This window comes from Schistocerca gregaria, chromosome 8 (assembly GCF_023897955.1).
Source record: "Schistocerca gregaria isolate iqSchGreg1 chromosome 8, iqSchGreg1.2, whole genome shotgun sequence".
Classification (NCBI taxonomy): domain Eukaryota; kingdom Metazoa; phylum Arthropoda; class Insecta; order Orthoptera; family Acrididae; genus Schistocerca; species Schistocerca gregaria.
In genome coordinates, this window is record NC_064927.1 from 136,488,711 (window position 1) to 136,511,057 (window position 22,347).

Below are 22,347 nucleotides of genomic sequence, written 5' to 3' on the forward strand. Positions count from 1 at the left end.
GCGACATAGTGTAGCAAAAATATAATTTACCCAAAGAGCCGGCATGTTTTCATTGATCGACGCTCGAATCCCGATGGTTCCGTGCTCACTGCAATCGTAAGTGTTGATGTCATTGATTCAATATGTCAGCACGTAGGGGTGGTCTGCTAAGGCGCTCCATGTTCAACAATGTACGATGAACGGTGGGATCCGAAACACTAGTGCGTGCAACAGCATTGTGATCTTCCGCCAGAGATGCAACAGATCACCATCTATCCTACATTACAGAGCAGACAAGTCTCCGAACACTATGTTCTGTGAAGAATCGTGGACAGCCAACCATTTAGCGCCTAATGGCAGTTTCACTGTCCTTCTATATCTTTCCGTAGATGCTCACGTAGCACGTGAACGTTCGACCATCCTCGCCGTTTTCAAGATGCTCGTTCACGGGCTCTGCGTAATCTGCCATTTATCAAAATATCTTATCTCAATGGATTTTTCGATATGCAGCTCATATCTTCGCTAGTGTGATCCACCGTGTGGGTCTGCTCCGCTTACTTACTTTTGTTAACGCATCACGCACCCGCAAAATCATCAAGTGGCATCCATCGTCACGTTGGGCAGAGATCATAATTTGTTAGCTTATCAGTGCAAATTCTTGATTAAGAAACGGAACTACAGCACGAACGAGATTTAAATATCTTTATTGACTTCCTTCAGCACCTCGCGATGCCAGGAAGTAAATTAACGGTTCAAATGGCTCTGAGCACTATGGGACTTAACATCTGAGGTTATCAGTCCCCTAGAACTTAGCACTACTTAAACCCAACTAACCTAAGGACATCACACACATCCATGCGCGAGGCAGGATGCGAACCTGCGACCGTAGCGGTCGCGCGGTTCCAGACTGAAGCGCCTAGAACCGCACGGACACCTCGGCCGGCAAATAAATTAAGAACAGGAGAACTCTCAACACAAATTATATCTTTGCACAATACATTGAACACACAGAGTAATAAAATTTTGGATGTAAACTCACTGTAAACATATAGGCATCAGTGGAGTGGACTCTGAAGTAAGTTTTGATGTCAAACGAAAGTAGATGCCAAAATTGAGCACCATACGTCAAGATCTGACGAACTTCAACAGTACAAAAACAGAGAAAAACACTCAATAAAACAATATTGCTAACACAGACGTAAGCCACTGATTTATTACATTATAGAAAAAATTGTTGCAGCATTAATGTTGTGGGGTCATTCGAAAATGGCATAACAGTCGGAACGAGAGTCGTCGTATGTAAGTAATCAGCTAATGAGATCAGTGCGAAGCAGAAACCGGAAAAGTACATTCTAGATCTATTTTAAATTTGATTCCATAAAAGAACGAAGAAACATGAGGAAGACAAACATCGGGTGATAGAGAAAGAAAAAGATATCTTTCACAAAGGAAGTTCATGGAAATAGACAGGTTAAAAATGGCGTATAAAAAGTGCGATCGAATGTACCAACCATCTGACGAAATTCAGCGCCAGAGAAACTGGCCACAGCAGGAATCTGAAACAAAAAGAAATATGTTTGTCACTCTTTCTGCGTGGAAAGGTTTATTTCAACGTAGGTTAATAAGTATGAGGAAAGACGTGTCTGCGAGGACGTCGTAATTTCTAGGAAGAGCGGTGTCATTGCTGAGGTCACCAGCTTACAAGTGGCAGCGGCGCAGCGTACCGAAATGATTTGCTTCGTCGCGCCGTTTCTCCCGGCAGGTAGAAGCGTATAGGACGCGACACGCCACGTTATGCTAATCTCCTGCGCGGCTGTCGGCCTTATTCGCCCTGTCGAGAAATATCTCTCCTTCTTGTCACTTTCTGTCATCAGAATGATACATTTGTAGTGAAGAGTTGCTGATGACACAACGAGAAACAGTGTTTCCCCTTTTCGTTTGAAGGAGCGGACTTTTCTTTCCTCTTTACTCTTTTAAGTATTTTTGACGTCACGATAATAGTCAGTAATGAAATGGTTCGCACAAATATTATTTATCTTCAGATGGCAAAAACTTCGTTGCTGAAAAAAAAAGTTCTTTCGAGGCATTTCAGTTCTCACGCTGTTAATTCTTTCGCTATCATCATCGGATTTTCTGTTGACTGAGAGAGTGGCTTTTCCATACATAACAGCAGTATTACACACAAAAATGAAAGCTTCGACGACACGGCAATCTCATTGGAATCGGAAATTTTGTGGTAAGGTCTTATGGGACCAAACTGCTGAGGTCATCGGTCCCTAAGCATACACACTATTTAATCGAACTTAAACTGACTTACGCTAAGGACGACACACACACACACCCATGCTCGAGGGAGGACTCGAACCTCCGACAGGGGGGAGCCCCGCGGACCGGGACAAGACGTCTGAGACCGGGTGGCTTCCACTCGCGGCGCAGTCTCCTTGGCCGGCACCTGGCGGTAAATTTTATGGATTTACACCTGTTGGAGCACTTGGAATACTGATGCTGGTGCGTTTAGAGTAAATTCTATGTGCAAGTGTGAAAGCGTGTTCTACATTCTTGTGTAGCCTGTATCTGACGTGGAATGTGGGGACCAGCCCAGTATTCATCGAGTGCGATGTGGGAAACCCCCTAAAAACCATATCGAGGCTGGCTGGCGCGCCAACCCCTCGTCGTTAATACGCCGAGCGTATTCGATCTGAAGACAACATTCCTCAAAAAAATTGTTCAAATGGCTCTGAGCAATATGGGACTTAACTTCTGAGGTCATCAGGCACCTAGGACTTAGAACTACTTAAGCCTAACTAACCTAAGGACATCACACACATCCATGCCCGAGGCAGGATTCGAACCTGCGACCGTAGCGGTCTCGCGGTTCCAGACTCTAGCGCCTAGAACCGCTCGGCCACCACGGCCGGCTCCATCATACCTCCACGTCCCGGAAGCGCCGGAAGCAGTCACTTCAACACGTACATCTATCTGGGCGGGTATAGGCGATAAAAAGGCACAATGAATAGTTATGCAACTCTAGAAATATAATTACGAAGAAATGATTACCGGCGGCGGTGGTCGAGCGGTTCTAGGCGCTCCAGTCCGGAACCGCGTGACTGCTACGGTCGCAGGTTGGAATCCTGCCTCGGGCATGGATGTGTGTGATGTTCTTAGGTTAGTTAGGTTTAAGTAGTTCTACGTTCTAGGGGACTGATGACCTCAGATGTTTAGTTCGATAGTGCTCAGAGCCATTTGAACCATCTGAAGAAATGATTGTCTACCGGACAGTGACTGCAGAGGAACAGACTCCCTGACATTAATTGTAATCGACAATTAAGTCTTCCAGAAAACTTATTGCAGGTACTCCGTGAACTGAAGTTTAATCATGAATGCTATAAAAATATTTCATTTGAATAAGCGTGGAGCTGCCCCTTTGTGGCCGAGCGGTTCTAGGCGCTTCAGTCCGGGACCACGCTGCTGCTGCGATCGCAAGCTGGAATACTGCCTCGAGCATGAATGTGTCTGATATCCTTAGGTTAATTAGGTTTAAGTAGTTCTAAGTCTAGGGGACTGATGACCTCAGATGTTAAGTCCTATAGTGCTTAGAGCCATTTGGATAAGCGTGGAGGATACGAAAAATTGGACCTACAGCTGAGGATATATTAACCACATCCTCTTTGGTGCAGAAAAAATCTCAACGTAAATGAGCACGAACTCTTGAGAGTTCGAAACGTGACTACCTACTTGCATCAGCACAACGTTTATTTTTCATGGCATGAAAGTTTAGAGAGAAGCACACACTGGTCAGCCAGAACATTATGCCCATCTATCTAACAGCCGTTATGTCCACCTCTGGCACGAATAACAGCAGCGAAGCATCGTGGCATTCGTGGCATGGAAGCAATGAGAACGTGGAAGGTCGCTGGAGTGAGTTGTCGCCACACCTCCACACGCAAGTCACCTAATTCCCATAACTTCCGGATAGGGAGGCGATGAGCTCTAACGCCACGTTCAGTTACATCCCAGTTGTGTTTTGACCTGAAGAATTGGGGGGGGGGGGGGGGGGGGGAGGGGCAGTACATCAAATGTAACTCGCCACTGTGTTCCTCGAACCACTCCATCACACTTCTGGAAACATGTTCGTCATGAAGTGATGTACGTGGTCTGCAACCTGTGTACGATATTTCTTGGCCGTCATGGTGCGTCGGAAGAGCTGCACTGGACTCATGGATGCCCACGCGAATGTTCCCCAGAGAATAATGAAGTCACCGCCAGCTTGTCTCTGTCTCACAGAACAGGTGTCAAGGAGCTGCTATCCTGGAAGACGTCGGATTCACGTCCTCCCATCGGTATGAAGAAGAAGGTATTGGGCTTCATCAGACCATGCAGCGTTCTGCCATTGCGAAAAAGTCCAGTGCCGATGGTCACATGCCCATTTCAGTCACAATTGTCGATGTCGTGATGTTAACATTAGCACATGCATGGATCGTCAGCTGCGGAGGCCCATCATTAGGAGAGTTGGATGCACTGTGTGTTCAGACACACTTGTGCTCTGTCCAGCTTTAAAGTCTGATGTCAGTTCCGCAACAGTTTGCCGCCAATCATGTTGTACCAAGCTATCCAGCCTACGACGTCCGACGTCTGTAATGAGGAAGGGCTGCCCAATCCTGCGGCGGCTGGACGTCTTTTCGCCACGTGTTGAAGACACTCACCACAGCACTCCTTGAACAGCCAGCAAGTAGTGCAGATCCCGAAATGCTCCTGCCGAGCCTCCGGGCGATCACACTCTGTCCTCGGTCAGACTCAGGTAGATCGAGCGCCATCTCCATTCCACATTCGGACAGCATGCTCACTGATACTCAAAGCACCATGGATGTGTCTGACTAGCCGTCTATCCCAGCCAGGTGACGCTGCTACCACCTGGACGGGATTATACGTATAGTGGGTCGGCTGATCAGTGTATAATTATTTAAGTAGCGTCCGGCGGGACATACAAGGTGTTCGGAAATTCGCGTTGAAACTTTTAGGTCTTGTAGAGGGGAGTGAGTACATAGTATTTTGCATAAGAACCCATGACCGGAAACGTACCGTTTCTGTTGTACGACGGTTCCAGTTCAGATGTTTAACACATCCGCTTCTGCTTCAGGAATTGATTTAGGCGTGACGCTTTACAGCTACTACGTAACAGCTCGAAAGGAAACAAGGAAACACCCATTTATCACTAAAGCACATTTGTTTGTACTAACATTTAAACATTACTTGTTTACGTTATACCAAAATAAAAATCCCAATATAGTGAACATATAGAACAGTACTGATGCATTACAACAGCAGCTTGTTACAGACACTGGACCTATGAAGCATGGCCTGGTATACACATTCCATCCCACCCGTGTCTCTCCAGTTTCTATTGCAGCGCCCAGACTCGTGCCAGCAGATCTTCCTCTGTTTCTACAGGAGTCTCCTACATTAAACATGACCCCACAGGAAGTAGCCCATCGGATTTAATTTTGGCAACTGCGGCGGTCACCCAGTTGGACCTCCTCGGCCTGTACATCTTTCACCATATCGACTGTTGAGATATCTCCGAACGCCACGTGAGAAGTGAAGTGGTGCATCATCTTACAGCAAGGCAGACGTTAAGTGACATCATATGTACGACTGACGTAGTACCCGTCATCCTATCTACCCTATTGCATACCAGGATAAGCAACTCTGATACTCTCTTTCCTTCGGCAGTCGTAGACACGTCGCACGCTTGAATTGACACCGTCAAAAATATTATGTACTCACTCCCCTCTGTATGTCCTAGAAGCCTGTAATGGGAATTTTAGAACACCCTGTCTCACGGAGAACGTTCTGTAGTATAAGTTTTGTGAACTAACGAAAAATCTAATATTCCTAAAACTTATAACAATGTAAGTGTGTGTGTGTGTGTGTGTGTGTGTGTGTGTGTGTGTGTGTGAGAGAGAGAGAGAGAGAGAGAGAGAGAGAGAGAGAGAGAGATGATGTAGCACTTTTTTTGAGTCATCAGTCTTTTGTTTGGTTCGATATAGACCACTAAGAACGCTTCTCCAGTGCTAACATATTCATGTCAGAGTAGCTCCGCTTAATGTCCAATCCCTTATCTTCCTCTGCAGATTTCGTCCTCTATGACTCCTTCTGGCACCATGGAAATTGTACCTAGACGCCTCAATACCTGCCCATCACCTTGTCCTTTCTTGTAGAGTGCATCTAATCTTTTCCTTGTTCATTCTTCTGAGGACCTTCTCATTTATCATCATTTCAATATTCGCCATCTTTCTGTAACACCACATGTGAAAAGTTTCTATTTTCTTATTTTCCGTGTCTTCACTGTTATTCACTTCATAAAATGCTGTAGCCCAGTCGTTTCTTCCTCAAATTATGTCTGACACGAGTAGATTTCATATAGAGAGGAATACGGTCTTATTCCGTGTTAGTCTGCTTCTTATATGCTCCTTGTTTCGCTCATCTTGTGTTACTTCAGTTTCAAGACAGCCGAATTTCACTTTGCCTCTATGTGGTCCCTCAGTTCGATGTTAATTTTGTTACCACTTTGTTGCTGATGCCCCTCAATTTTTGTCTGTCTTTGGTTTGCCCGTAACTCGTTTTGTGTGCTCAATAGACATATCATTCGGTCCAACATTTCCTGTAATTCTTTCTCACAATCTCACAGAATAGTAATGTCATCAGTGAATCTATCGATTAATATCCTTTCATCTAGGATTTTAATCTCACAACTGATCGTTTTCTTTCATTTCCTTCATTGTTTCTTCGTTATACGAATACAAGTATGGATAAACGAGAAAGACTGCCTTGCGGCCTTTCTAATCAGAGGATTTTTCTTCTTGTCCTTCATTCTCATTTTTTCCTCTTGGATTTTTTTTGTGTTTTACATTATCCATCCTTGTCTATTTTTATACTTTTTTCTGAGGGTTTAAATCTTGCAACACTTTATGTCATCGAATACTTTTGATAGGTCAATAATTTTTGTAGGTAATGCTTTCATCATCAATGGTAATTTGAGATTTGCCTTCTGATGCCTTAACTTTCCTAAAATTGAATTGACCGTCTTCTAAAAGCTACTGAATATTATTTTCTTTTCCTTTATATATTATTCTGGTCAGCAACATGAATGCATGAGCTATAGAATGTGTGATAATTCTCGTATTAATCTGCCCCTACTCTCTTCAGGAATGTGTTGTTGATATGTTTACAAAACTACAGTCTCATAGCCTCTACATACTAACAAGAATAATCGTTTAGCTGTCTCTGCTACGACTGATTTTAGGACGCCCGCCATCGAAGTTTAACAGCTTTCTGGTGTGATGTCGACAGTTGAGGGGTCACTCGTTTATGGCTGCCTCTTTAAACGCCGTAATTCTCATCAGGCATGAAGTAATTGATATAAAAACTGACGATGAGCAGTACCACATAATGTCATTCGTAACGAATTTTTAAAAAATTTATTTAACATGTGGGCGTATAACAACACCTCCACAGCATAGATTTTGTGGATTGATTTTTAAGGCTTTAAAAATGCATTTATGATTTTTCATTGTACAAAGATTGTAAGTACTTTATGCAGAAATGCCCCTGAAGATGCACCTTCAAGGTGGGAAGTTGGTCGTGAGTCTTTGAATGGAATGCAATAAAGAGCTAATGCTATCATAACGACTTTAATTCGTTTTATTTCGAATTTGTCAATAACACCTTGTATAACATTTTGGTATGGAAGGTGCAGTTCTATAAATCATAACATGACTTATTCGATCATAAGGCTTCCAAAATTATCCTTAATTCTTCAAATTAAACTGTACGATATCTGATGCTACCCAAGAAACAAGACTGAAACGTAAATGAAACATAAATAAGAATGTATGTGAACCAAAGCTATTCCATTGGTTGACATTCGGACATAACCCTCTCTTACAAGCTATTTTCGGCAGGTAACATTATTTATGAGTAGATGAAACGTATATGAATAGTAAACTATGAAGCTCTTTGAGTGGACGGTTGTGCTTCTGCCATCACACTTTAGATGGACGTAAGAACTGCACAGAATTATGAAGACTTACTATATTTTTGTACATGCCAAAGAGAAAACATATGACGACTGCCCACCGCGAAACTGAATGCCACCAGGTAGCGTTGCGAGTATGTGACGCGGTAAAATACAGTGTCTACACATGTGTAGGTGTATTAGTTCACGTCATTGGAAACAACTTTTGCTGGAGAAAAACTGTGCACTGACAGTTTTCGGCCATGCTAGACGTCTTTTCTGATTCCTCCTGCGAGGTAACGGGGTCTAGGCAGTGAGCGAAGTGCGTATGTAATGCTGTGTTGCCTGTAATCCAGTCATTTATTCTGCTTGAAAGCCGGAAGGTCAATTATATTAAAGATCCTGATTCATTTCTAAAATCTCTTTCCCCGCTTATACTCATGCTTAAGACTTCCTTGTTGAAAATACAATTTAGTGGAGTAGATAGAAAAATTCTTTTTAGCTAAGCAAAAGTCATACGTATAGAAATGGTTAAGAAGTACTAGAAAATTATTTACTAGTAACATCGTCCCTAATATTGTGCTTTGGAACTGCCTTCAGACTGACCAGAGGCGCTGGTGATAATTTAAAAAAAATATTATAGTAATAATGCTTAAACATTCACAAAGGAGCATTACCTCTTTTTCAGCAGTGGGAATATTATTACCGAGATTTTTTGAGTGATCAGTCTTCTGACTGGTTTGAGGTGGCCTCCACGAATTCCTCTCCTTTGCCAACCACTTCATCTCAGATTAGCACTGGCACCCTACGTCCTCAATTATGTGCTGAATATACTCCAGTCACTGACATCTCTACAGCTATTACCTCTACAGCTAGTTCTAGCATCCATCTGCTTTTTGATGAAGACAGTCCCAAAGCACGATGTTATGGACAATGTTACAAGTAAATAATTTTCTAATACTTCTTAACCGTTTCTATGCGTATAGCATACTGCTTAGCTAAAAAGGATTGACCTACTCCATTAAATTGACAGCTTAAGATTGCGTGTAAGGTGGAAAGATATTATAGAAAGAAATCAGGATGTTTATTCCGTGCTGTCTTAACAGATGTCCTACCACCCTGTCCCTTATTCTTGTCATTGTTTTCCGTATATTTCTTTCCTCGCCGAATCAGCGGAGAACCTCTTCAATGCATACCTTATCTGTCCACCTAATTTCCAACATTCTTTAAATCACAATCTCAAACGCTTCGATTCTCTTCTGTTGCAGTTTTCCCACAGTCCATGTTTCACTGGCGTACAATGCTGTGCTCGAAACGGACATTCCAAGAATTTTTTTGTTGAAATACAGGGATACACGCACGTTTGATATCAGCAGACTCATCTTGGCCAGGAGGGCTCCCGTTGTATGTGCTAGTCTGCTTTTTATGTCGCCCTGCTTCGCCCGTCGAAGCTATTTTGCTTCGAAACTAGAATAATTTCTTAACTTCGTCTGCTTCGTGACCACAAATTTTGATGTTAAGTTTCTCGCTATTCTGAGTTTTAGCTACTTATCTTTACTTTTCTTTTCAGTTTATTCGCAGTCCATACTCTATACCCATTAAGCTGGAATTCTGGAATTATTCTTCAATTTTACTGACGATGATAGCAAAGTCATCAGCGAATCTTATCATTGATATCGTTTCACCCTGAACTGTAATCCTTCTCTTGAATCTTTCTTTTATTTCCGTCATTGCTTTTTCGATATACAGATTGAATAGTAGGGGCGAAAGACTGTATCGCTATCTTACACCCCTTTCAATCTGAGCATTTTATTCTTAGTCTTCAAATCTTATTGCTCCTCCTCGATTCTTGTACGTATAGTATATCGCCTGTATTCTTTAGCTTCTGTTACCAAGCACAACGTGGGGAATACCTCTCCGCTACCTTTACTTATACCGAATTAGGGGGCATAATATAAATAAACTAGAGTATGTGTAAAGTACTCAGGAAAAAATAGTGTTAGCTTTTTTTTAAGTGTAGCTTTTCACTTAATAGGCTGTGGTCCATCATATTTTCTTCCTAACTCTAAGCTGGCTGAAGTGGCCGAGCGGTTCCAAGCGCTTCAGTCTGGAACCGCGCGACCGCTACGGTCGCAGGTTCGAATCCTGCCTCGGGCATGGATGTGTGTGATGTCTTTAGGTTAGTTAGGTTTAAGTAATGCTAAGTTCCAGGGGACTGACGACCTCAGATGTTAAGTCCTATAGTGCTCAGGGCCATTTGAACCATTTTGCTAAATCTAAGCTGTCCTGTGCGGCTAGTCCCGGCGGAGGTTCGATTCCTCCCTCGGGCAAGGGTGTGCGTGTTTGTCCTTAGGATAATTTAGGTTGAGTAGTGTGTAAGATTAGGAACTGATGACCTTAGCAGGTAAGTCCCATAAGATTTGACATACATTTTCTAAGCTGTCGACAATGGCCTCTCTAGCTCTTCTCCGAAATGAAAAATTTATAGCGTCCGTATCCACTAACATTAACAATTACCAACAAGTTTTAACAAACACTATGTCTATAGCATTTGAGGTTAGAGAGTGGCAATATAATAGTTGTAGTATCTTCAGTATATGATGCATTTCATTTTGTGTAATTTGGATCTCCATCTCTACCAACAAGAAATCTTCACGGTAAATGATAGCAGCTAAACAGTTGCAGGATAAAGATTTATTAAAGTCCTTGACCACGGTTTCGGTATATCTTAATATACCTTCATCAGAAGTAAAATACACTAAAATCACATCCTGCAGAAGATAAATAAAACAATTGTGCCAAAGGCGTCGTATCTCCACTGTAGGATGTGATTTTAGCGTATTTTACCTCTGATGGAGGTATATTTAGATATACTGAAACCATGGTCAAGGATTTTAATAAATCTTTATCCTGCAACTTTTTGGCTGCTATCATTTACCTTGAAGAATTTCAACAGTTGCTGTTTCAGTCGTGTTTAAAATCTTGATGCAATAAATGTATCACTGTCTCATTAACATCTTCGTCAAACACCCGTCTCTTTATTCATTTACAAAATTTCGACATCACTGCCACGTTGACAGTGGGGCATAACACAGTTTTAATTCAAAGACAAGAACATAAATACGTCAAGCCAAAACAGCGTATACAGTGTGGCATGACACTGCTTTCATTCAGAGACAAGATCATAAATACAACAAGCCAAAGCAGCGTGCCTTCTAAGAGTTGCCAGGCGCCTTTTCCCTGGTGTTTCTGGAGATACCTGCAGTTTAATTTTTGCAATGTGTAGGTGGAGTCACTCCAGACAGATACTGCTGATCACGTCTCTTACGCAACGCTCATTTTTAAAGCAACGTTTTACGCGCCCAGTCCATACATAGGTTCCACATTAGCGTACTGCAATATTCGTTTCATTGACAGAGACAGTAAAACACGAAGAATAACTAGCACTTCAGTAATGGCAGTACCGCGATGCAGCAGAGCTGCTCACTCGCTGCTGCAGTACAGGTTATTCTTCGTGTTGTATTGTTCCTGTTAATAAATATCGATGAAACTTAAATCAGCGTGTACTAATTTGGAACTGCTAAATGGTATGAATACATAAACTTGTAAGACTGTACCTTACAGAGAATTAAAGTGAATTCGCTCTGTTCAGAATGTGTCCAGCAAATGTAAACAAATGTGCTATTGTGTCCCGTGTTTGTATGATGCGCCAATCATCTGTGAGCAATATTTATATGGTCATGATACGTTTTTAAATATTTTAGCGATTACAAATCTTTAGTAATGTGCTGATTTTTTACCCACTTGGCCTCTTGTGCGTGAGGTTCAGCGTAAAATGAACTTGTTTTACAAGATTTAAAGATCTGAAAATAACAGCAAAATCTGTTGAAACAGATTGTGTTAAATAAAGTAATATTTTATGCTATCTTGACTGTTGAACGGGTTTTTACACGTAAACTTCCGGCTCAAAGGTTTTTTGTTTGTAACGGGAAACAAACCGATGCTTTATGTCTACACTGTGCATCACATGAAAGACATAAGGAGCAGTATTTGTTTGGCGTGCCTCCTGCTACACAGTGCAAAAACTAAATTGCAAATATCTGCGGAAACAGCGAAAATGCAACTGAAGACTTTTAGGAGGAACAACAGTACAGGCGACAAATGCTTCTAACGGTTCAAATACAGATACTTCGTGCTAGTACACACTGCAGTTAAAACCATACCAGATAGCGTGATGAGGCTGTTATTGTTGTGGTCTTGAGTCCGAAGAAGAGTTCGATGTTGCTCTCCATGTTACTCTATCCTGTGCAAGCCTCATCATCTCCGAATAACACTGGGACCTACATTGCTGTGAACCTTAATGAAGTTTTTTTGTAAATAATACATCTCTTTTTCCAACTAACTGCTTAGTATACAGTATCAATACTAGGAATAAGAACGATATACATAAAGATTTAAAATCACTTTCTCTTGCCCAGAAAGCAGTCCAGTATTCAGCAATGCATATTTTCAATAAGTTCCCAGCAACCATTAAGAGTGTACTTTCAGACAAGGCACAATTTAAACATAATGTAAAAGAATTTTTGGTGGCCAGCTCCTATTCCATCCCTGAGTTTCTCAACAAGTGCAGTAGACCATTTTAATGAAAATTTATTATACTTTAATTTTTGACAGTACTTGGTTGTAACAGCCAAGTAACAACCTACTGTGTGAATGATGGATATATGGAAAGCACATGTAAGTCTTAAGTCTGTAAATAGTGGAAGTTTAATTTTAAATCTTGTACATAATCTGACTGTTCTTAACTGAGGATCACTGAAATGAATAATTTACTTTACTTTTTAACAATACATGGTTGTAATAGTCAAGAAATTAGCAAATATCTGAATGAAGGATTTAATGAAAGCAGATGTAAGTATTAAACCTGTAAATATTAGAAGTTTAAATTTAATTCATGTACATAATTTTACTGTTTATTGACTGAGGATCATTAAAATTAATGAAACTCAAGTTTTTCTAATTACATTTTTGTAATGTGTTTATCTCACATGTTCCACACTCAGGAGGATTCCCTCTTTTATGAGTCTATGGAATGAATAATTAATCTAATCTAATCTCTTGGTACCATATTCATCTCTTGATTTTCACCCATAGTTTTTACCCCCAGACTTCCCTTCAATATGAAACTGCTGATCCTTTGACGTCTCAGTATGTGTCCTTACAACCGATCCCTTCTCATAATGCAGTTTGCCACGGATTTCTTCTCTCCCCAGTTATATTCAGGATCTCCTCGATAGTACCCATCTAGTCTTCAGTGTTCTTCTATAGCACCACAGTTCAAAAGCTCCCGTTCTCCCTGAACCATTTATCCCCCACGATTCACTTTCCTTTTTGGCTATACTCTATACAAATACCTTCAGAAAAGACTTCCTAGCACTTAAATCTATATTCGATGTTAAACAAATTTCTCTTCTTCAGAAACGCTTTTCTTCGCAGTGCCAGTCAACATTTTATATCCTCTCTATTTCAGCCATAAAAGACTATTTTAGTGTCTAAAAAATAGTAGAAATTATCTACTACTTTTAGTATCTCGTTTCCTAATCTAATTTCCTCAGCATCATCCTAATTTAATTCGACTAAATTCTATTACCATTGTTCTTCTGTTGTTGTTGTTCCTCTTGTATCCTGCTTCCGAGACGCTGCCCATTCATTCAACAGCTCTTGCAGGTCCTTTGCTGTATCTGACAGAATAGTTCTCACTAAATTGAGGGTTAGCACTCTCTTCTGGAGACCCCTTCGAATGACGAAGAAGGTGAAATTAATCAAAATGTAGAAAAGATGGGTCGGGAGAAAGCTGTCTTCTGATGGAGTCGGGACAGAAACCTGCAATGACCAGCCAGTGGATTTCGACAGCGGCGGGGCGGCTCTGCGTCACGAGCAGCTTCGGCTGCCACTGCCAACTCCAGCCGCCTCCAACGGCGGTCCTACTCCGCCCACGGAGGCGGGCGTCGCCGTCGTCGTACGACCGGCGCATAAATCTGCTCCCGCGAAAGCTGACTGGATGGCCGCCGTCTGAGGCAGCGGTGACCGCTGCCGCGGTGAATTTCACTGCCGTCTCCAAGGGCAGCACCTCTGACCCCGCGACCTGGACACGTGTACGTTGTCAGCATGGTGGGCAGAGGCTCCAGACGCCGTCATCAAGGCTGGGCGCCCCTTACCACTTTTCAGCTTTGTGCTAAGACGTTACATCAGGAGCAGTACAACGATGAACTGAGTATCAGCAAGAAGATGGCAACTTGCCTTTAATTATGGACAATTGCTAGATAATACCGACGTCTGAAACTAAAAATCCGTTTTTTCTTTTGAGTGAGAATCAGAATTATCGTCGTAATCACCACCATAAACCCAGTGTTATACACTACTTGCCATTAAAATTGCTACATCACGAAGATGAAGTGCTACAGACGCGAAATTTAACCGACAGGAAGAAGATGCTGTGATATGCAAATGATTAGCTTTTCAGAGCAATCACACAAAGTTGGCGCCGGTGGCGACACCTAACAAAGTGCAGACATGAGAAAAGTTTCCAACCGATTTCTGATACACAAACAGCAATTGACCGGCGTTGCCTGGTAAAACGTTGTTGTGATGCCTCGTGTAAGGAGGAGAAATGCGTAGCATCCGGTTTCCGACTTTGATAAAGGTCTGATTGTAGCTTATCGCGATTGTGGTTCATCGTATCGCCACATTGCTGCTCGCGTTGGTCGAGATCCAATGACTGTTAGCAGAATATGGAATCGGTGGGTTCAGGGGGGTAATACGGAACGCCGTGCTGGATCCCAACAGCCTTGTATCACTAGCAGTCGAGATGACAGACATCGTATCCGCATGTCTGTAACGTATCGTACAGCTACGCCTCGATGCCTGAGCGAACAGATGGGGACGTTTGCAAGACAACAACCATCTGCACGAACAGTTGGACGACATTTGCAGCAGCATGGACTATCAGCTCGGAGACCATGGCTGCGGTTACTCTTGACGCCGCACCACAGACAGGAGCGCCTACGATGGTGTACTCAACGACGAACCTGGGTGAACGAATGGCAAAGCGTCATTTTTTCGGATGAATCCAGATTCTGTTTACAGCATATGATGGTCGCATCCCTGTTTGGCGACGAACGCACATTGGAAGCGTGTATTCGTCATCGCCATACTGGCGTATCACCCGACGTGATGTTATGGGGCGGCATTGGTTACACGTCTCGGTCATCTCTTGTTCGCATTGATAGCACTTTGAACAGTGGACGTTACATTTCAGATGTGTTACGACCCGTGGCTCTACCCTTCATTCGATCGCTGCGAAACCTTTCATTTCAACAGGATAATGCACGACCGCATGTTGCAGGTCCTGTATGGGCCCTTCTGGATACAGAAAATGTTCGACTGCTGCCCTGGCCAGCACATTCTCGAAATCTCTCACCAACTGAAAACGTTTGGTCAATGGTGGCCTTGCAACTGGCTCGTCACAATACGCCAGTCACTACTCTTGATAAGCTGCGGTATTGTGTTGAAGCTGTATGGGCAGCTGTACCTGTACACGCCATCCATGCTCTGTTTGGCTCAATGCCCAGGCGTATCAAGGCCGTTATTACGGCCAGAGGTGGTTGTTTTGGGTACTGATTTCTCAGGATCTGTGCACTCAAATTGCGTGAAAATGTAATCACATGTCAGTTCTAGTATGATATGTTTGTCCAATGACTACCCGTTTATCATCTGCATTTCTTCTTGGTGTAGCAATTTTAATGGCGAGTAGTGTAATAACGAATGGAACAGACGCAGAGCAGAAAGAAAACCTTTTTAATCACTTTTCTTATACTGAAAAACATGAATACCACACTTGTGTACATTGGAATGTTGTATTCAGTTTCGAGGTATCGAAATAACTTTTTTTCCTTACATTTGCACATCATACAAAATAGTGTCACATGCAGCAATATTACTGGCCTTGGCAATCCAGATTTTGTACTTAACTGCTGGTTAAATGCATCACCGATCATCCACATTACCTTGTGTTTGGGTCCAAGATCCATGAGGATGGCAAAAAGTGACAAACTTTTTCATAGCTTCTAATTTTTCTCGCTAGGTGTGTGGTGGTGAAGCAGCTCTTTTAGCAGCGAAATAAGTCGCTACTGTATTAGAAGTAAATTATTCGTCTGTCTGGTGTGACGCGAGAGGAAGTAGAAGGCAACCAGTTTCCGTCCCTTTAAGTCGATTATTCGGTATGGTTTTTTCGCACGTTGACCCCACGATGAACAGTTAATGTCGGACTGTATGTGTAGAAATCCTGTCTTATGACTAAAATAATTACAACAACACACTGTAAGCTAGTCAACAGTTTTGTAAAACGTGTTCATAAAAGTCACAGCACTTTAAATATGTTGAACTGGAAACGGTATTATTATTTTCACGATGTTAACAACGTGACGACATAGACCAGATTCCGCTGTAGATAGCGTCCGCTAAAGGAAATGCCGAGAAAAAAATATGCAACCTCGGATGTAAAACCTGTTTTTTTTCTTTTTTTTGTACAGTCTACGCAGTAGTGTACTTTGTCTGGTTCGTTCTGCATTCAAGTTTTCGTTTAATCGTCAACTACATCATTTGATCAAAAGTATCCAGACAACTATTAGTGGATGTTAATGTGGAGTGTGGGATGTATCTACCTTCACATTAACTCTGTAGAGAACCCTTCCATTGCGGTGTCTGATGTCCGTGAAGGAATGGCGGCCCATTCTTCTTCAAGAGCCGAGACTGGAGGTCGTAGTGATGTTGAACGCTGGACTGTGGAACGAAGTCGACGTTCCATTAGGGACTCTGGACAAGGCAGTCCATTTCAGGAACGTTATTGTCCACAAACCATTGCCTTACAAATGCTATAATCGTCGTCTCCCTATTGTTTTTCTACTGCACCCAGCCCTCAATCCTATAAAATATGTTCATACCCTTTCGCACTTAGCCTTTTCTTAAGAGCAATAACGGAACCACACACCCTGATCCTGAAAAACACCTCTTACCGTAACACCCTTTCCCGAGTACTTTACTTGTGGTACTACACGTGACGGCAGGTAAGGTTTTCCAGGCATTCACCAAACGCAAACCCTGGACTGGCACGGAGTATAGCATGATTTATCACTTAAAATGATTAGTTTCTAGTCATCAACATCTCAAGCAACACGTAGTACTGACTGTAGAGATATGTGGCTTATGAAGAGCTGCTCGACCATTGTACCCCGTTACCTATAGCTTCCTGCACTTTGGAAGTCACAAGTGATTCCTTTCTCTGATTTCATGCGTCTTCTTTTTTACAATCACGCTCCGAAACGCTGGATGGCCCCTGTCCGTCAACGCACGAAGCCTAACTGCTCTTGGTTTAGCTCTGGTTGTTCCTTTCCTTTTCAGCTTCGCAGTCAAATCACTTACGACTTTGGCAGCTTTAGGATGGTTGAAATGTCACTGACGCTGGATGACCCCTGTCCGTCAACGCACGCGGCCTAACTGCCCTTGGTTTATCTCTGGTTGTTCCTTTCCTTTTCAACTTCGCAGTCAAATCACTTACGATTTTGGCAGCTTTAGGACGGTAGAAATGTCACTGACGGATTTGGTGCTCGCGTGACATCCAGCGACTAGTCCATGCTTGCAATCACTGACTCTTCTGACCGACCCATTCTACTGTTGCCGCTTTCTACTGACAGAGCAATACTCCCGCCTTCTGTTATACTGGGGCGTCCGCTTCTCGCGGCATCTAGTCATTAATTCCTCATTACATGGGGATTTTTTATCAGATAGTATATTTTGATCCGTTCTTCCAGCAGTGATTTTACGGTTCTGATTTATTATATTCTAGTTACATGCACTTCCTATCTTTCCCTGCACACCAATACTTCTTCGTTTAAACTTCTTTTCTTTTCTTTTTTGCCTTTTTCCTACAATGACGGAGGGTCGGTATGGTTAATCGGAATTGGCAAGGTTAGTTTAATGGGTGGTCAGATGCCCTTTCTCCCCCACCCCGTACCCCCAAGGACGGAATTAGTCTACCACAACTGTCTGTGTCTAGTGTAATCCATGGAATAGTGCGAATGTGTTCAGATGTCTGCGAGCCGTGGAACTGAGGCGGAACATGGGGACCAGCCCGGTATTCACTTAGTGGGACGGGGAAAACCGCCTAAAAACCACATCCAGGTTGACTGGCACACCGGCCTCCGTAGTTAAGCCGGCGGGCGACTTCGATACGGGGCCGGCTCGTATACCCGAATCCAGGAAGTAGCGCATTAGCGCTCTCGGCTAACCTGGCGGGTCACTTCTTTGTTTAAACTAAAGATGCCTAATTCTTTCTTTATAACTCAATTTCTCTTCTTATTAAGTAATGTGTTCCCAGATACTGCGCTCGGGTACTTCGCGTTTGCATTTTCTTCCTTGTGATGCGTCGTTTAATAAGTGTTCAACATTCATATACATACCAAAAAGTTTATATTTTCAAATGTCGTTTGATTGCGCCTCGTTGATACTCGAATTAACCCAAGACAAAGAATTTGTGCCTTGCTCTATTGCTTACAAATTAATGAGCCGCTAGTTCATTTTCTCCCAATATTTCAATCATATCAGTTTACCACTTTCACAGATAAGTACAGCACGTTTTATAGATCATCTTCTGTTTTAACCGCTGTAAGAAAAAGTGCTTGTTCCTCTGAAAATAGCCTTATTACTAGAGAAGTGCCAGCCAGAGTGGCCGAGCGGCTCTAGGCGCTTCAGTCTGGAACCGCGCGACCGCTACGGTCGCAGGTTCGAATCCTCCCTCGGGCATGGATGTGTGTGATGTCCTTAGGTTAGTTAGGTTTAAGTAGTTCTGAGTTCTAGGGGACTGATGACCTCAGCTGTTAAGTCCTATAATGCTCAAAGCCATTTGAACCATTTGAACTAGAGAAGTGAAATTTTTTGTAAGTACATCGACGGAAAAAATCGCAAAACCAAAAAATAATTAATGAAGAGTAATGAAATGCAAACTTGCATGCGTTCTGTTGTACAGGTGCCGGATGTAAGTTTGTGGGACAAAGTTCAATGCCTGTTGCACAGTTGGTCAGTCAACACAGGGACAGTTAATGCTGTTTGTGGGCGTCTTCAGTTGGAGAATGATATAGTGATCGAGCAAACCAAGGCATATCACGCTTTGTAGAGCACGATGGGTTACAAAAGCGGTACCTGGGCCAGCGTTGTCCTGTTGGAAACCAACCCTTGGAACGCTATTCACGAAAGGCGGCGCAACAGGTCGAATCACCAAAGTGACGTATAAATTCGCAGTCAGGGTGCGTGGGATAATCACAAGATTGCCCTTGCTGTTGCACGAAATCGCACGTTTAGATCCAGAGTGTCGAGTACGCAGACAGATTGATCGCCCGTCCTCAACTGGCCTACTCCTAACCAACAAACGGCTATCACTGGCATCGAAACAGGAACAGCTTTCATCGTAAAACACCACAGCCCTATACCCTGCCCTGATCTGAACTATCGCTTGACACAACGGAAGTCACAAACGGTTGTGGTTTGGGGTCACTGGAATGGGCCCTATAGAGTTTCTGTCTCGGACCAAAGTTCTTGAAGTAACTCATTTGTAACAGTCACTGTGGCGCCAGCTGCTGCTCAAATTCCTGCTGCAGATGGAGTACGACGTTCCAGAGCCATACGACGCACACGATGGTCTTCCTTCTCGGTAATGCCACCTGGACGTCTGATGACCGGTCATCTTACGACCTCACATGCCCGCGACATCTGGCAGCTGTCATGTACAGTTGCTATATTCCTTCCAAGTATCTCTGCAATACTTCAGAAGGTACGTGCGGCTTCTCGCACTCCATTACACAACCACGTTCAAACTCAGTCAGGTGTTGATAATGGCTTATTTGTCGCGTAAAAGCATTCTTGACTGATGTAAACTAATCACATCCAATCTCCAAAAGATTATGACCGTTATATCGTGTATTTAAAGCACATCATATTTCATTTGTAGAAACACAGGTACCAACGTACGTTTATACCGCACAAATCCTTCTTTGTGTGGTGATTTTCTTTTCTGTGAGTGTATTTTCGTAAAAAAAAAAATAGCCACTTGTTGATATCGCCTCGTGTTGATATTGTTGATATCGTCATACATAAAGAAAGTAGGTGACAGAGGGCATCCTCATCAATGTTTCCAAGTTGCCTTTTTACAACAATCAATGTTTTTAAACTTACTGGCAAATTGAAACTGTGTGTCGGACGGGTACACGAACTCGCAACATTACCCAGTCAATCAAGGTTCCTAGTTCGTGTCCAGCTCAGACAAATAGTTACAATCTGCCGACGGGTTACAAAACAGCACGCATTCCACTGCAGAGTCAACAACTGGTCCTGAATTGTCACTGAATTTTGTCAAGAGGTCTTTGTGTAATAAGTGTAATACAACACGCAGGAACTCATGTGAAAAGATGTGTGGCTTGGAAACGAGAACTCAGTACACTAGAGCTTGCCCTGAGCTTGACTAAAGCATTGAATTCATCTCCTACGATAGCGTGATTCTGCTTTGTCTTCACCATTACGGTCGATTGGGATTTCGCAATTTTACTAAATAAGAGTTGATCACAAAGTCAGTTAAGTACATATAATTCCATGGTGACCCACAGTCATATTAACGAAGAAACTGGCAGATCCGATAGAATAAAGGAGACCGAAATATATGGAAAAGTGTGTACCACACAGTTATTACAGAACTGGTAGACAACACTAGGTCGTACACGTAAGTAGTCAAAGGACACACAATTAAGAAATAAAACACGTAACTGATGACGAGCGAGTGATATATTAATGGCAGCACTTGGCAGTAAGAAGTGACAGATTACATCTGTGGCCACATGGGGACGTCGGCCGTCGTAAGGCGATTGTAATTGTCATCATAATTGTGGATGGGATGATTGTCGCCGTTAGCGAACAACAAAATCATGTAACGTTTCTCCAACTAACTGGCAATTTAAGACTGCAGCAATGCCTCCAAGTTTTTCATGTGAAAACTCTTAAACCTTTTTAAACAAAACAGATGTTATTAACATTCGATACTTTAATCCTTGATCTCTGCATCATATTTGCAGCCCTCTACCGCTATAAGGTTCCGAATGGTAGCGTCTAACAAGGCGATATGTAACATAATTACGTCTGTGCGTGAGAGACAGGGTGATGTAATCGAATTCCGACGCACATGGAGCACCCTTTCCATCATCACTACAATTCGGAGACAAAAGTCGTGGGATACCAATATGCACATAGACAGATGGCGCTGGTATCGCAGCCACGAGGTAAAAGAGGGCAGTGCATCGGTGGAACAGTCATGTTAAAATGTTTCCAAAGTAGTTGTGGCCGAACGACGGGAATTAACGGACTATCAATGCGAAATGATAACTGGAGCTAGACGTATGGGACACTCCATTTCACAAATCGTTAGTGTTCAATATTCCGAGGCCCACACGGTCAAGAGCGTACCGAGAATACCAAATTTCAGACATTACCTCTCACCACGGACAACGCAGAGGTTGACGCCCGTCAATTAACGACCGAGGACAGCGCCGTTTTCACACAGTTGGCAGTGCTAACAGACAAGCAACACTATTTAAAATAACTGGCGTCAATTGGCTATGGCAGCAGACGACCGACGCGAATGCCTTTGCTAACAGCACGACGTCACCTGCAGCGCCTCTCTGGGACGCTAGACGACTGGAAAACCGTGGCCTGGTCACATGAGTACCGATTTCAGTTGGTAAGAGCGGATGGTAGGGTTCGAGTGTGGCGCAAAACTCACGAAGCCATGGATCCAACAAGGCACTTGACAAGCTGGTGGTGGCTGCATAATTGTATGGGCTGTGTTTACATGGAATGGTGCAAGCATTCATGGACTTCATGTTCCCAAACAACGATGGAATGTTTGTGCATGAGAATGCGCCATGTCACCGGGCCACAATTGTTCGCGATTTGTTTGAAGAACATTCTTGTTGCTTCGAGCGAACGATTTGGCCACCCAGATCATCTGACATGAGACCGTCGAACATTTATCATATCAATTCGCTCACTAAACTCTTCACTCCAAACTGCCCTCATTAGCACAGTTACTGGACAACTTGCTTACTTCGGTTGCCAAGCATGGACTTCTCCGAAAGGCTAGAACTTCTGCGACGCCTATAGGGGTATTTATGGGCGAAGGATAGGTCAAACTTAGCGCTTTCGGATCCAATATAAAACGCCATCTTCCCGAAAATTATTAATTCCCATCCAGCAAA

At 42.9% G+C, this 22,347-nt stretch overlaps 1 protein-coding gene across 3 annotated transcripts in view; it reads right to left on the bottom strand.

Moving 5' to 3' along the window:
• LOC126284886 (uncharacterized) overlaps positions 1 to 22,347 on the bottom strand; it is a 687,599-nt gene that overhangs the window by 249,584 nt on the left and 415,668 nt on the right. For 2 of the 3 annotated variants that reach the window (XM_049984139.1, XM_049984140.1), the window contains exon 4: positions 1,491 to 1,535. The exons of the other annotated variant lie outside the window; for it this stretch is intronic. The gene's annotated coding sequence lies outside the window, so the exon portion shown is untranslated. The remainder of the gene's footprint in view (positions 1 to 1,490; positions 1,536 to 22,347) is intronic. 3 annotated transcript variants of the gene reach the window in all.